The following is a 17,268-nucleotide window of genomic DNA, read 5'->3' on the forward strand; positions in this document are numbered from 1 at the left end:
TCACCTATAGAGAACATTTGGCGCATCATAAAGAGGAAGGTGCAACAAAGAAGGCCCAAGACGATTGAACAGTTAGAGGCCTGTATTAGACAAGAATGGGAGAGCATTCCTATTTCTAAACTTGAGAAACTGGTCTCCTCGGTCCCCAGACGTCTGTTGAGTGTTGTAAGATGAAGGGGAGATGCCACACAGTGGTGAAATGGCCTTGTCCCAACTTTTTGGGGATTTGTTGACACCATGAAATTCTGATTCAACATATTTTTCCCTTAAAATGGCACATTTTCTCAGTTTAAACTTTTGTTCCTTGTTTTATGTTCTATTCTGAATAAAATATCAGAAGTTGGCACCTCCACATCATTGCATTCAGTTTTTATTCACGATTTGTATAGTGTCCCAACTTTTTGGGAATCTGGTTTGTACAGGATAGCAAGCTGTTGCTTGAAAATGGCTTCATGTGATTCAAAATGTGCATGATATTTGAATGAAGGTGCAATTAGAAATTAGTTCATTCCTGTGCAGGAGAAAACAGGCAGTTTAAAGGAAATCTGTCTACAGCTTTGACCCCTCAAAAATGCAGACAACACTATATAAGTGAGTTGTAAAGCAATTAAAATATGCCTAGGTGGATGGTTATACTAGTTGCATGACCAAGAGATAGAAGTTACAGTCCACCTCACATGATGTAAAAGTCCTTTATGGTGAAGTGTCCTGGTTTCTCTGCATTGAACGCTTCCCAATCCCTCCCTTCTGTTCTTAATGGTTCTATTGTCCATTCAGGACAAATCTAGAGTCATTACTTGAGCAGAGGGGAGTGGTTGAGGAGTGTTTGGAGCAAAAAGCCTAGGACACTTTACATTAAGGGAATGTCCAGCAGACACTTTGCTATGCGACATGAGTTGGATTACAGCTTCTTTTTCTTGGTCATGCAACAAAACTTACAGTAATAGTATGGTTTATTTCTGAAAACTGTATTCTTGTTCCGATTTCACCTACCCTCTCGAGGTCCAGTAAGCTCCATTTCTGAAATTGTTTTCACAAAGGCAGTGAGCTTCCTGTCAATAATGTGCTGGAAGGGGCTGACTGTCTGGCTCAATTGGTTAGCTAAGTCAGACTCCTTCTCCGTCTCAGCATCAGCATAGACCAGGGGTCAGCAACCATCGGCACTCCATCTGTTGCAAAACTACAACTCCATGCATACACACTTACTTGACTGTTCTTGCAACTACCATAGAAATGAAATGAGAATTCTGGGAGCTGTAGTTTCAGAACAGCTGGAGTGCCGGAGGTTGCTGATCCCAGAACTAAACAATGAATTAGCTATATAATACTCGCACCAACTGCTACACTGAAGATCAGTGTGTTTGCAGGATAGTGAAGTGTTGGAACCTGTCAATTAGATATTGAAAGCCTATTCTGAGGACAGGCCATCAATATGGGCAACATGGTGGTTAGCACTGTAGCCTTGCAGTTCTGGGGTCATAGGTTTGAATCCGACAAAGGACAACATCTGCATGGAGTTTGTATGTTCTCCCCGCGTTTGCGTGGGCTTCCTCCGGGTACTCCGTTTTCTCCCACACTCCAAAGGCATACTCATTGTGAACTTAGATTGTGAGCCCCACTGGGAACAGTGCGATGCTAATATCAATAAAGCACTGCGGTAAGTGCATAAAAAAACTCTATAAAACTCTTGGAAAACCGCATTAAGGTTTTAAAGAAAAATTACATACTCATATGTTTATCTGCGGTGCTGGTCCAGTATTCTTACTGGTGTTTGTTTAAAAACAGCAGTGGTGACATGCCTAGATATTGAACGTGACCACTGCAGCCACTTTCCTCAGCGATTGGCTGCAGCAGTGAAGTACAGAGTGATGTGCCTGGATTTATTCTGATGAAGATGCAATCAGATGCAATATAACTGGCCTCATTATATAGGCTAATTATTAGAAACAAGTGTTCCTATGAACACATCTTCCTGATAATTGGATCAAAATGTGTTTTATGTAATAGGGCCTTAAACCTTTGTGTTAATGACTTCTCCAAATGAAAATTGGCAAAAGGTGTTTCAATTAAGGAGATGAGATTGGTATTATAGGTGATTTGCCCAATAAGTAAAGGCACACAAAGCATGGTTACTGACAAATATGTTCTTCTCAAGAAAGATTAGTTAGTTTGAACTATGTGTTGATGCAAGCAACTTTCAGAAGACTTCAGAAGATGGTTTACAGAGGTGTTTGATGCTTGAAAAAGCTAAAAAAAAAAAACACCAAGACATGGGTGTACTGAACACTACTCCACAGTTAGACAAATGATCTTCAAATTTAGGATTGTTACTATTCTTGCCATGAATTGTGTTAAGATCAAGAGCACAGTGGGCAAAAACTCTATGCATGTGTCCATTATTGGAAAAAACAATCAATGATGTTCATGGAAGGACATCACAAATGAAGCTGTTGCTGTTCCATTAAAAACATTGTGGCTCATGTCAATTTTTACCAAGACCACCTGGATGTTCCACGGTGATTCTAAGAAAATATTCTATGAATAAAAGTAGAACAGACATACAGTACAACTTTATGTTTGGAGATAAAAGAACACTGCACACCAACATTAAACATCATCCTAACAGTGAAACATGGTGGAGAGAACATCATGGTTTGGGGTTGCTTTGCTGCCTCAGGGCCTAGACATCTTTCAAAGGTTGAGGGAATGTAATGTTTTGGGGTGGCCAAGTTAGAGTCTTGATCTTAACTTATCAAGTGTCTGTCCATATTGCATCCTTTGCTGGCTTGATTCATTTTTCCATCTCATTATACACTGCTTGTATCAAGGCGTTACAACCACCCTGCAGTCCAACAGCAGTGGCAGTGCTTGAACATTATAGGAAAAGGTGCCAGCCTCTCTGGCGGTTGGGATCACCCACGGGTATGCTCATAGTCTTTTTCCCTAGATTGCAGGGTGGTCATAACCCCTGGATTTGAGTGTATAATGTGAGAGAAAAGTAATGTGGACAATCAAAAAACATAATTAAGTGCCTTGTATTAACTTTGTTTACATGAGAAATGCCATTTTCTGAAGTGAGACAACCTCTTTGAGGAGTTTAGTAATTAAAGAGGTTGTCTAAGTTCAATGAAAAATAGGGCAGTCCTGCAAATGTTCTATGTTCTAAAATAACAAAGGATGCCATATCTACCCCCTTTCTCTTCTGGTTCTTTCCACACTGTGCTTTATACTCCCTACCTTAGATGTAATTCATATCCAGATTTAGAAATGTATAACTGCCACTATTTTGGGGTACCTCTGATATATTATATAAATTAAAAAAGTTATGGGGGGTGGTGTGAAAAAAACACAGCAGTTTTTTAGAGGTTTGTTTTTATGGTGTGCACTGCAAAATGCAAATGAAATGTTAAAGGGTTTGTCCGAGTGTCATTAGGATAGATAATCTGTATCTGATCGGTGGAGGTCCAACTGCCAGCTGTTTGAAGACAGTGTCGATCTGGTGAGTGCTGCTTCCTACATCATTGATGTCACATTCATCGGTCACATGGCCCAGCTGCAGAGGAGTTGCAATACCATGCACAGCCACTATCCATGGACAGCACTGTGCCTGCAAAGAGGTTGCAGTGCCCACTGAAGCATGTGCAACCATTTCAATCAGATCCTGAGGATGTCATCAGTGTTAAAAACTTTAAAAAAAACTTTAGCTTTATTCCGCAGGTCTGTATGATTATGTATATACCAAATCCATATTCTTCACACAAAAAAAGAAAAATTCTTTATTTTTAGCTTCATTACTTATTGAAGGAGCTGTGTGAACTGTATGAGCAGTGTTACATTTGTCTATCTCCAGTCCCAGCAGTGAGAGTATTACACATCTGGTGCCTGCAAATTCATCTCTGCATTGCAAAGGCCAAAGCTTTACTGCATTTCCATCAACATAGACATATGAGGGTGCTTATTTGCAGGATGAGCCATATTTTTAAATTAAAATTTTTGGAGTACATCTACTGTTCCACCATTACTTTGTTGGTTTTGTTTTATGGTGTTTTTTTTTTCTACTTTTTCACAGAAAGCATTGCAACACTTAAAGACCTGTGGTTTGTTTTTTGAAGGATGACTTGTAGTTTTCATTGGTGCTATTTTGGGGTACATAAAACTTCTTTATCACTTTTCTTGCATTTATAGGGAGGTTGTATGAACATGAAACAGCAAAATTTAGGCTTTTTTTAAACTATATTTGTATTGTTAACTGTCACTGCACAGGATGATCAATGTGAACATTTTATTATATGTGGCAATGCCAATTATGCATAGTTTTTTGTTTGTTTGTTTGTTTTTAGCACGTGCAGTCCACATGTCCCCTTTAATACAAAGCATTACTCCTGTATTGCAGTATAATATGTAAGTCACAATAAAGCTGACAATGCCTATTAAGTCTGGCCAAAGGCAGGGCCTCATGGGAATCCGTACGTGTCAGGCTTTGGGGACCATTGTTAGGCCCCTGGCTACCAAGGCAATCCCTAGTACCTCCACGATTGCATCTTGGGGAAATGCGATATGTTGAGAGAGGAAGCCATTTTCCTCTCTTTAACCAGGACTGAATGTGGCATTTAAGGGGTTAACCTGCCAGGATTGGAGTTATGTCCGATTCTGGCAGTGAGAGCAGGGTGCCAGCTGCATAATACAGCTGGCACCCACAGGTGATGGTGCAGGCACAGTGACTTCTGGCTGAACATTGGCTAAATCTTCTACAAGATAGACGTTAATGTCAAGTCTCATGATTACAAGAAGTTAGTAAATAGAAGCTTAGTAATCTTGTAAAATCTCCTGAAACATTAAGAGTGATGCCGCAAAATAGAAATGTTTTACTTTCACATTATGATTTAGCTAAAAATACCTCTTTTATTAGTTTTGACTGGGTGTGCTATTTTTATGACCAATAATCCATGCTATGAGTTTCCCAGGCTAATACTATTATTTAATAAAACTATGTACATGGAAAATGGTGGGAACTTAGAGTTTGTAACAAGCTTCAGCAGGATTGCTCAACAGCAAAGTGTCCCTGGGAATCATTAGAAAATTATGACACTTGGCAGCTAAAGATCTTCTGTTTTCCATTCAGTTTTGTGTCACTAGGGCTAAAGCTATTTTAAAATTTGCACACTTTATAACTCCTGTTCAGAGCAAATACACCATATGGACGAAAGTATTGGGAAAGGGACTCTTAACTAGAGTTGAGCGAACACCTGGATGTTCGGGTTCGAGAAGTTCGGCCGAACATCCCGGAAATGTTCGGGTTCGGGATCCGAACCCGATCCGAACTTCGTCCCGAACCCGAACCCCATTGAAGTCAATGGGGACCCGAACTTTTCGGCACTAAAAAGGCTGTAAAACAGCCCAGGAAAGAGCTAGAGGGCTGCAAAAGGCAGCAACATGTAGGTAAATCCCCTGCAAACAAATGTGGATAGGGAAATGAATTAAAATAAAAATTAAATAAATAAAAATTAACCAAAATCAATTGGAGAGAGGTTCCATAGCAGAGAATCTGGCTTCCCGTCACCCACCACTGGAACAGTCCATTCTCAGATATTTAGGCCCCGGCACCCAGGCAGAGGAGAGAGGTCCCGTAACAGAGAATCTGTCTTCATGTCAGCAGAGAATTAGTCTGCATGTCATAGCAGAGAATGAGGCTTCACGTCAGCCACCACTGCAACAGTCCATTGGCATATATTTAGGCCCAGCACACACACAGGCAGAGGAGAGAGGTCCCGTAACAGACAATCTGGCTTCATGTCAGCAGAGAATCAGTCTGCATGTCATAGCAGAGAATCAGGCTTCACGTCAGCCACCACTGCAACAGTCCATTGGCATATATTTAGGCCCAGCACACACACAGGCAGAGGAGAGAGGTCCCGTAACAGAGAATCTGGCTTCATGTCAGCAGAGAATCAGTCTGCATGTCATAGCAGAGAATGAGGCTTCACGTCACCCACCACTGCAACAGTCCATTGGCATATATTTAGGCCTAGCACACAGGCAGAGCAGAGAGGTCCCGTAACAGACAATCTGGCTTCATGTCAGCAGAGAATCAGTCTGCATGTCATAGCAGAGAATGAGGCTTCACGTCAGCCACCACTGCAACAGTCCATTGGCATATATTTAGGCCTAGCACACAGGCAGAGCAGAGAGGTCCCGTAACAGACAATCTGGCTTCATGTCAGCAGAGAATCAGTCTGCATGTCATAGCAGAGAATCAGGCTTCACGTCAGCCACCACTGCAACAGTCCATTGTCATAAATTTAGGCCCAGCACCCAGGCAGAGGAGAGAGGTCCCGTAACAGACAATCTGGCTTCATGTCAGCAGAGAATTAGTCTGCATGTCATAGCAGAGAATCAGGCTTCATGTCAGCCACCACTGCAACAGTCCATTGGCATATATTTAGGCCCAGCACCCAGGCAGAGGAGGGAGGTCCCGTAACAGAGAATCTGTCTTCATGTCAGCAGAGAATCAGTCTGCATGTCATAGCAGAGAATGAGGCTTCACGTCACCCACCACTGCAACAGTCCATTGGCATATATTTAGGCCTAGCACACAGGCAGAGCAGAGAGGTCCCGTAACAGACAATCTGGCTTCATGTCAGCAGAGAATCAGTCTGCATGTCATAGCAGAGAATCAGGCTTCACGTCAGCCACCACTGCAACAGTCCATTGGCATATATTTAGGCCTAGCACACAGGCAGAGCAGAGAGGTCCCGTAACAGACAATCTGGCTTCATGTCAGCAGAGAATCAGTCTGCATGTCATAGCAGAGAATGAGGCTTCACGTCAGCCACCACTGCAACAGTCCATTGGCATATATTTAGGCCTAGCACACAGGCAGAGCAGAGAGGTCCCGTAACAGACAATCTGGCTTCATGTCAGCAGAGAATCAGTCTGCATGTCATAGCAGAGAATCAGGCTTCACGTCAGCCACCACTGCAACAGTCCATTGTCATAAATTTAGGCCCAGCACCCAGGCAGAGGAGAGAGGTCCCGTAACAGACAATCTGGCTTCATGTCAGCAGAGAATTAGTCTGCATGTCATAGCAGAGAATCAGGCTTCATGTCAGCCACCACTGCAACAGTCCATTGGCATATATTTAGGCCCAGCACCCAGGCAGAGGAGGGAGGTCCCGTAACAGAGAATCTGTCTTCATGTCAGCAGAGAATCAGTCTGCATGTCATAGCAGAGAATGAGGCTTCACGTCAGCCACCACTGCAACAGTCCATTGGCATATATTTAGGCCTAGCACACAGGCAGAGGAGAGGTTCATTCAACTTTGGGTAGCCTCCCAATATAATGGTAAAATGAAAATAAAAATAGGATTGAATGAGGAAGTGCCCTGGAGTCCAATAATATATGGTTATGGGGAGGTAGTTAATGTCTAATCTGGACAAGGGACGGACAGGTCCTGTGGGATCCATGCCTGGTTCATTTTTATGAATGTCAGCTTGTCCACATTGGCTGTAGACAGGCGGCTGCGTTTGTCTGTAATGACGCCCCCTGCCGTGCTGAATACACGTTCAGACAAAACGCTGGCTGCCGGGCAGGCCAGCACCTCCAAGGCATAAAAGGCTAGCTCTGGCCACGTGGACAATTTAGAGACCCAGAAGTTGAATGGGGCCGAACCATCAGTCAGTACGTGGAGGGGTGTGCACACGTACTGTTCCACCATGTTAGTGAAATGTTGCCTCCTGCTAACACGTTGCGTATCAGGTGGTGGTGCAGTTAGCTGTGGCGTGTTGACAAAAGTTTTCCACATCTCTGCCATGCTAACCCTGCCCTCAGAGGAGCTGGCCGTGACACAGCTGCCTTGGCGACCTCTTGCTCCTCCTCTGCCTTGGCCTTGGGCTTCCACTTGTTCCCCTGTGACATTTGGGAATGCTCTCAGTAGCGCGTCTACCAACGTGCGCTTGTACTCGCGCATCTTCCTATCACGCTCCAGTGCAGGAAGTAAGGTGGGCACATTGTCTTTGTAGCGTGGATCCAGCAGGGTGGCAACCCAGTAGTCCGCACAGGTTAAAATGTGGGCAACTCTGCTGTCGTTGCGCAGGCACTGCAGCATGTAGTCGCTCATGTGTGCCAGGCTGCCCAGGGGTAAGGACAAGCTGTCCTCTGTGGGAGGCGTATCGTCATCGTCCTGCCTTTCCCCCCAGCCACGCACCAGTGATGGACCCGAGCTGCGTTGGGTGCCACCCCGCTGTGACCATGCTTCATCCTCATCCTCCTCCACCTCCTCCTCATCCTCGTCCTCCTCGTCCTCCAGTAGTGGGCCCTGGCTGGCCACATTTGTACCTGGCCTCTGCTGTTGCCAAAAACCTCCCTCTGAGTCACTTCGAAGAGACTGGCCTGAAAGTGCTAAAAATGACCCCTCTTCCTCCTCCTCCTCCTCCTCCTCCTGGGCCACCTCCTCTTCCATCATCGCCCTAAGTGTTTTCTCAAGGAGACATAGAAGTGGTATTGTAACGCTGATAACGGTGTCATCGCCACTGGCCATGTTGGTGGAGTACTCGAAACAGCGCAACAGGGCACACAGGTCTCGCATGGAGGCCCAGTCATTGGTGGTGAAGTGGTGCTGTTCTGTAGTGCGACTGACCCGTGCGTGCTGCAGCTGAAACTCCACTATGGCCTGCTGCTGCTCGCACAGTCTGTCCAGCATGTGCAAGGTGGAGTTCCACCTGGTGGGCACGTCGCATATGAGGCGGTGAGCGGGAAGGCCGAAGTTACGCTGTAGCGCAGACAGGCGAGCAGCAGCAGGATGTGAACGCCGGAAGCGCGAACAGACGGCCCGCACTTTATGCAGCAGCTCTGACATGTCGGGGTAGTTGTGAATGAACTTCTGCACCACCAAATTCAGCACATGCGCCAAGCAAGGGATGTGCGTCAAATTGGCTAGTCCCAGAGCTGCAACGAGATTTCGCCCATTATCACACACCACCAGGCCGGGCTTGAGGCTCACCGGCAGCAACCACTCGTCGGTCTGTTGTTCTATACCCCGCCACAACTCCTGTGCGGTGTGGGGCCTGTCCCCCAAACATATGAGTTTCAGAATGGCCTGCTGACGTTTACCCCGGGCTGTGCTGAAGTTGGTGGTGAAGGTGTGTGGCTGACTGGATGAGCAGGTGGAAGAAGAGGAGGAGGAAGCCGAGAAGGAGGAGGTGGCAACAGGAGGCAAAGAATGTTGCCCTGCGATCCTTGGCGGCGGAAGGACGTGCGCCAAACAGCTCTCCGCCTGGGGCCCAGCTGCCACTACATTTACCCAGTGTGCAGTTAGGGAGATATAGCGTCCCTGGCCGTGCTTACTGGTCCACGTATCTGTGGTTAGGTGGACCTTGCCACAGATGGCGTTGCGCAGTGCACACTTGATTTTATCGGATACTTGGTTGTGCAGGGAAGGCACGGCTCTCTTGGAGAAGTAGTGCCGGCTGGGAACAACATACTGTGGGACAGCAAGCGACATGAGCTGTTTGAAGCTGTCTGTGTCCACCAGCCTAAATGACAGCATTTCATAGGCCAGTAGTTTAGAAATGCTGGCATTCAGGGCCAGGGATCGAGGGTGGCTAGGTGGGAATTTACGCTTTCTATCAAATGTTTGTGAGATGGAGAGCTGAACGCTGGCGTGTGACATGGTTGAGACGCTTGGTGACGGAGGTGGTGGTGGTGGTGTTGGTGGTACATCCCCTGTTTGCTGGGCGGCAGGTGCCAACGTTCCTCCAGAGGCGGAGGAAGAGGCCGAGGCGGCAGCAGCAGAATAGGCCGAGGCGGCAGCAGCAGAAGAGGTAGCAGGGGGAGCCTGAGTGACTTCCTTGGTTTTAAGGTGTTTACTCCACTGCAGTTCATGCTTTGCATGCAGGTGCCTGGTCATGCAGGTTGTGCTCAGGTTCAGAACGTTAATGCCTCGCTTCAGGCTCTGATGGCACAGCGTGCAAACCACTCGGGTCTTGTCGTCAGCACATTGTTTGAAGAAGTGCCATGCCAGGGAACTCCTTGAAGCTGCCTTTGGGGTGCTCGGTCCCAGATGGCGGCGGTCAGTAGCAGGCGGAGTCTCTTGGCGGCGGGTGTTCTGCTTTTGCCCACTGCTCCCTCTTTTGCTACGCTGTTGGCTCGGTCTCACCACTGCCTCTTCCTCCGAACTGTGAAAGTCAGTGGCACGACCTTCATTCCATGTGGGGTCTAGGACCTCATCGTCCCCTGCATCGTCTTCCACCCAGTCTTGATCCCTGACCTCCTGTTCAGTCTGCACACTGCAGAAAGACGCAGCAGTTGGCACCTGTGTTTCGTCATCATCAGAGACATGCTGAGGTGGTATTCCCATGTCCTCATCATCAGGAAACATAAGTGGTTGTGCGTCAGTGCATTCTATGTCTTTCACCGCTGGGGAAGGGCTAGGTGGATGCCCTTGGGAAACCCTGCCAGCGGAGTCTTCAAACAGCATAAGAGACTGCTGCATAACTTGAGGCTGAGACAGTTTCCCTGGTATGCATGGGGGTGATGTGACAGACTGATGGGGTTAGTTTTCAGGCGCCATCTGTGCGCTTTCTGCAGAAGACTGGGTGGGAGATAATGTGAACGTGCTGGATCCACTGTCGGCCACCCAATTGACTAATGCCTGTACCTGCTCAGGCCTTACCATCCTTAGAACGGCATTGGGCCCCACCATATATCGCTGTAAATTCTGGCGGCTACTGGGACCTGAGGTAGTTGGTACACTAGGACGTGTGGATGTGGCAGAACGGCCACGTCCTCTCCCAGCACCAGAGGGTCCACTAACACCACCACGACCATGTCCACGTCCGCGTCCCTTACTAGATGTTTTTCTCATTGTTATGGTTCACCACAACAACAAATATATTATTTGGCCCAATGTATTGTATTCAAATTCAGCGGGATATAAATTTGAGGCCTAGTATTTAGGCGCTGGGTGACCGGTATGGATTTAGTGACAGAATTAGACTTGGAAATGCACAGAAGCGTGTGTGTGAAGTTATTCTGAATGACCCTATGTGCACCTTCAATATGATCTACCCTTTTAGGGATAGATTTCAAATAGCTCTGATATAGCAGAAACGACTAAATTATGAAATTGCTAAATTGGGAATTGTATTTCAACCCAGAACAAAAAATGTGCTTTGACGGACACTAAATAACTTTCCCAGCCACAACAGGACAGCGGTAACGAGAGATTTAGCGGGATATAAATTTGAGGCCTAGTATTTAGGCGCTGGGTGACAGGTATGGGTTTAGTGACAGAATTAGATTTGGAAATGCACAGTAGCGGGTGTGTGAAGTTATTCTGAATGACCCTATGTGCACCTTGAATATTATATACCCTTTTAGGGATAGATTTCAAATAGCTCTGATATAGCAGAAACCACTAAATTATGAAATTGCTAAATTGGGAATTGTATTTCAACCCAGAACAAGAAATGTGCTTGAACGGACACTAAATAACTCGCCCAGCTACAGCACTAAGGACAGATTTAGCGGGATATAAATTTGAGGCCTAGTATTTAGGCGCTGGGTGACAGGTATGGGTTTAGTGCCAGAATTAGACTTGGAAATACACAGTAGCGGGTGTGTGTGAAGTTATTCTGAATGACCCAATGTGCACCTTGAATATTATATACCCTTTTAGGGATAGATTTCAAATAGCTCTGATATAGCAGAAACCACTAAATTATGAAATTGCTAAATTGGGAATTGTATTTCAACCCAGAACAAGAAATGTGCTTGAACGGACACTAAATAACTCGCCCAGCTACAGCACTAGGGACAGATTTAGCTGGATATAAATTTGAGGCCTAGTATTTAGGCGCTGGGTGACAGGTATGGGTTTAGTGCCAGAATTAGACTTGGAAATACACAGTAGCGGGTGTGTGTGAAGTTATTCTGAATGACCCAATGTGCACCTTGAATATTATATACCCTTTTAGGGATAGATTTCAAATAGCTCTGATATAGCAGAAACCACTAAATTATGAAATTGCTAAATTGGGAATTGTATTTCAACCCAGAACAAGAAATGTGCTTGAACGGACACTAAATAACTCGCCCAGCTACAGCACTAAGGACAGATTTAGCGGGATATAAATTTGAGGCCTAGTATTTAGGCGCTGGGTGACAGGTATGGGTTTAGTGCCAGAATTAGACTTGGAAATACACAGTAGCGGGTGTGTGTGAAGTTATTCTGAATGACCCAATGTGCACCTTGAATATTATATACCCTTTTAGGGATAGATTTCAAATAGCTCTGATATAGCAGAAACCACTAAATTATGAAATTGCTAAATTGGGAATTGTATTTCAACCCAGAACAAGAAATGTGCTTGAACGGACACTAAATAACTCGCCCAGCTACAGCACTAGGGACAGATTTAGCTGGATATAAATTTGAGGCCTAGTATTTAGGCGCTGGGTGACAGGTATGGGTTTAGTGCCAGAATTAGACTTGGAAATACACAGTAGCGGGTGTGTGTGAAGTTATTCTGAATGACCCAATGTGCACCTTGAATATTATATACCCTTTTAGGGATAGATTTCAAATAGCTCTGATATAGCAGAAACCACTAAATTATGAAATTGCTAAATTGGGAATTGTATTTCAACCCAGAACAAGAAATGTGCTTGAACGGACACTAAATAACTCGCCCAGCTACAGCACTAAGGACAGATTTAGCGGGATATAAATTTGAGGCCTAGTATTTAGGCGCTGGGTGACAGGTATGGGTTTAGTGCCAGAATTAGACTTGGAAATACACAGTAGCGGGTGTGTGTGAAGTTATTCTGAATGACCCAATGTGCACCTTGAATATTATATACCCTTTTAGGGATAGATTTCAAATAGCTCTGATATAGCAGAAACCACTAAATTATGAAATTGCTAAATTGGGAATTGTATTTCAACCCAGAACAAGAAATGTGCTTGAACGGACACTAAATAACTCGCCCAGCTACAGCACTAGGGACAGATTTAGCTGGATATAAATTTGAGGCCTAGTATTTAGGCGCTGGGTGACAGGTATGGGTTTAGTGCCAGAATTAGACTTGGAAATACACAGTAGCGGGTGTGTGTGAAGTTATTCTGAATGACCCAATGTGCACCTTGAATATTATATACCCTTTTAGGGATAGATTTCAAATAGCTCTGATATAGCAGAAACCACTAAATTATGAAATTGCTAAATTGGGAATTGTATTTCAACCCAGAACAAGAAATGTGCTTGAACGGACACTAAATAACTCGCCCAGCTACAGCACTAAGGACAGATTTAGCGGGATATAAATTTGAGGCCTAGTATTTAGGCGCTGGGTGACAGGTATGGGTTTAGTGCCAGAATTAGACTTGGAAATACACAGTAGCGGGTGTGTGTGAAGTTATTCTGAATGACCCAATGTGCACCTTGAATATTATATACCCTTTTAGGGATAGATTTCAAATAGCTCTGATATAGCAGAAACCACTAAATTATGAAATTGCTAAATTGGGAATTGTATTTCAACCCAGAACAAGAAATGTGCTTGAACGGACACTAAATAACTCGCCCAGCTACAGCACTAAGGACAGATTTAGCGGGATATAAATTTGAGGCCTAGTATTTAGGCGCTGGGTGACCGGTATGGATTTAGTGACAGAATTAGACTGGGATATGGCCAAAAAATAAACAGACTATTGCTGGTTAAATGCACTTGGTGTGACAGCTTCACCCTGATGTAGGCTTTAGCCAAAAAACAACCACACCATTGAGGGTTAAATGCACTTGGTCGCAGCTTGTGCTGGCGCACCACAAGACACAAAATGGCCGCCGATCACCCCAGAAAAATGTGACTGACAAACGGTCTGGGCAGCCTAAAAACAGTGAGCAATTGAGGATCAGCAGCTCAATGATCCACAGCTGCAGATCGATCAGTTAATCAAGTCCTTTGGAGGAGTTAATCTGCCTAATCTCGCCCTACTGTCGCAGCCGCAACCTCTCCCTACGCTAATCAGAGCAGAGTGACGGGCGGCGCTATGTGACCCCAGCTTAAATAGAGGCTGGGTCACATGGTGCTCTGGCCAATCACAGCCATGCCAATAGTAGGCATGGCTGTGATGGCCTCTTGGGGCAAGTAGTATGACGCTTGTTGATTGGCTGCTTTGCAGCCTTTCAAAAAGCGCCAAGAAAGCGTCACAAAAGCGCGAAGAAAGCGACGAACACCGAACCCGAACCCGGACTTTTACGAAAATGTCCGGGTTCGGGTCCGTGTCACGGACACCCCAAAATTCGGTACGAACCCGAACTATACAGTTCGAGTTCGCTCATCCCTACTCTTAACCATTGAATTCAGGCGTTTCACTCAGTCCTAGTCACACTGGTATATAAAATCAAGCACCTAACTAAGCATTCTGCCATTGCAAACATTTGTGAAAGAATGGGTGGTTCTACAGTGTTTACTGAATTCGAGTGTGCTATTACACAGAATGTTATTAATGCAACAGGCCAGTTACTGAAATGTCTTCCCTCTGAGATAGCCCAAGATCAAATGTGAATAGTATTACGGCAAAGTGGAAGGGTTTAGCAACCACAGCAACTCAACTAAAAAGTGGGAGAACGTGTAAAGTAGAAAATCAGGATGGCGAAGAGATGAAGCGCATAGTGCATTAAAGTCAAAAACACCTGCAGATTTTCAAAATTCCTCTAGCATTAACATCATCACAAAAACTGTGCCATGGAGCATCATGATATGGGTTTCCATGGTTGTGTGAGAGGGTGAGGACATACCCTTAAGTGGACCTTCATGTGAACTGGAATTATTTGCAGTGTGCTCCTATGAAACACACAGGCTGCATCAGTTCAGTGTTAGGAACTTGTTATTGCCAGTAGTACTAACTCCAGCCACCAGATGCCGCTGTGTTACTTGTGAGCTGGCTGGACTGTGTTCAAAGGCTGCAGGAAGTGAGAGACTCTGTTTGTGCTGCAGGAGTCTGAGAGTGATTATTTTGTGAAAAGGATTGTTTTTCTGAGAAGCTGTGCTGGAGTTCTGGATTCATACAGCAATTGATAGCAGTAGCAGAAGCTTCCCTGTGATGACTTCAGGAAGGAAGGGTTCCGCCGGCACCGTGAGCCATAGCAGATCTGGATCTGGTGAGTCGTGAACAGCGTGCACGGTAAAGGTAGAGGATCAACTTGTTTCTGTGTTGGCCTACACCGGTGACTCAGCGGCACAGTATCGACTTGTAGGTTCTGCTGTGCACGCCACAAGTTAGGTTTTTTCTTTCTCTGCGGCACAGTATCGACTTCTAGGCTCTGCTGGGCATGCCACCGCGTTAGGTTCATCTGGTCGGACATGAACAGTAACTTTGCGTCTGGAGTATAAGGTACTCTGTGTATCTCTGTTCTGCTATGGCTCTGTAGACACTACAGCAGATCTATAAGGCTAAAGGGAGATAATATAGTTCAGGCAGTCATACACACAGTCTTGCCTATGTCAGAAATAATTGGCAGAAAATAATCAATATTATAAAGGCCTATACATCTTGCTTTACAGATTGGTATATGGGCATTGTGGTAACCATTTTGTCTGCTTCAGAGAAGGTCAATGCGAGTTTATTCTTTTTGGCAAAAGACTAACCACCAATGATTTTAATTAGGGTGGGAGGGGAGAGGAAAGGCCGCACTGGACACCAATGATTTTAATAGGGGGGGCCGCACTAACCACCAATGATTTTAATAGGGGGGGGGTGGGGGTGGGGGGCCGCACTGGCCACCAATGATTTTAATACTGGGGAGGGAGGGGGGCCACACTGGCCACCAATGATTTTAATACTGGGGAGGCAGAGGGGTCTGGCCCCTGCTGCCTGGCAGCACCCGATCTCTTACAGGGAGGGTGAGGGAAGGAGGGTGAGATCCACACAATTAACCCCTCAGGTGCTGCACCTGAGGGTTTAATTGTGCGGATCACAGCCCCCTGTAAGAGATCTGGTGCTGCTAGGCAGCAGGGGGCCGTTATGTCCACAGTTCTCAGTATATTCTAACTTGAAGCGTCCCCATCACTATGGGAACGCCTCTGTGTTAGAATATACTGTCGGATCTGAGTTTTCACGATCTAACTCAAATCCAATGGTATATTCTAACATAGAGGCGTTCCCATGGTGATGGGGACGCTTCAAGTTAAAATATACCATCGGATTGGAGAAAACTCTGATCCGACGATATATTAATATTACCCGAACACCGAACCCGAACTTTTACTGAAATGTTCAGGTTCGGGTTTGGGTGCCGAACACAGTAAAGTTCGGTACGAACCCAAACTTTACAGTTTGCGTTCGCTCAACCCTAATCTTAACATAAACATTCTCATGTCATAAATTGTGGGGGGTCTCAGACAGGTACCATAAAGCTCCTTCAGGCTTCTACAAAAGATAATGAACCAGGAATGGAATGTTCTAAATATTTTTTTTTTCTCAATGAATAGAAAGGGGGTGTATTGAAAAGTTGCCTGATGTAACTTTACTATTCATTGCAGTGATAATATTAGCAATAATGTGATTGTATTATGATGTTATATGCTACATCTATACATTTATTTCTTTGATTAATTGGAGGTAAAATATAAACCTGTAATTTAATCATATCCAAATCCTATTAATTATATATTTGTTGAGTATACCCATTGAAATGTATTAGCATGTCTTATTAACAAGTTTATTTTTATTTTTGAAAGATATAGAATTACAGTTGTGTTCAAAATTATTCAACCCCCACTGAAATTGAGTGTTTTGGCCAGTTTGACATTGATTTTGATCATTTCAGTCATCTTGTTTACAATTAAATCAAAGAGGCACTTGTAAGTCAGACTAATATAACATAACATTTATAATGAAATAACCACAAATGCATTTTCTGTGCTCACATCATTATCAGTTTTATTCAACCCCCAAGTGACATTCAATCTTAGTACTTAGTACAACATCCTTTTCCAGTTATAACAGCTTTTAAACGTGAAGCATAGCTTGACACAAGTGTCTTGTAGCGATCTACGGGTATCTTCGCCCATTCTTCATGGGCAAAAGCCTCCAGTTCAATCACATTCTTAGGCTTGTGCACTGCAACTGCTTTCTTTAAGTCCCACCAGAGGTTCTTAATCAGATTTAAATCTGGTGACTACAATGGCCACTTCAAAATGTTCCAGCCTTTAATCTGCAATCATGCTCTAGTGGAGGTATGCTTGGGATAATTGTCCTGTTGAAA

This window comes from Bufo gargarizans, chromosome 3 (assembly GCF_014858855.1).
Source record: "Bufo gargarizans isolate SCDJY-AF-19 chromosome 3, ASM1485885v1, whole genome shotgun sequence".
NCBI lineage: Eukaryota > Metazoa > Chordata > Amphibia > Anura > Bufonidae > Bufo > Bufo gargarizans.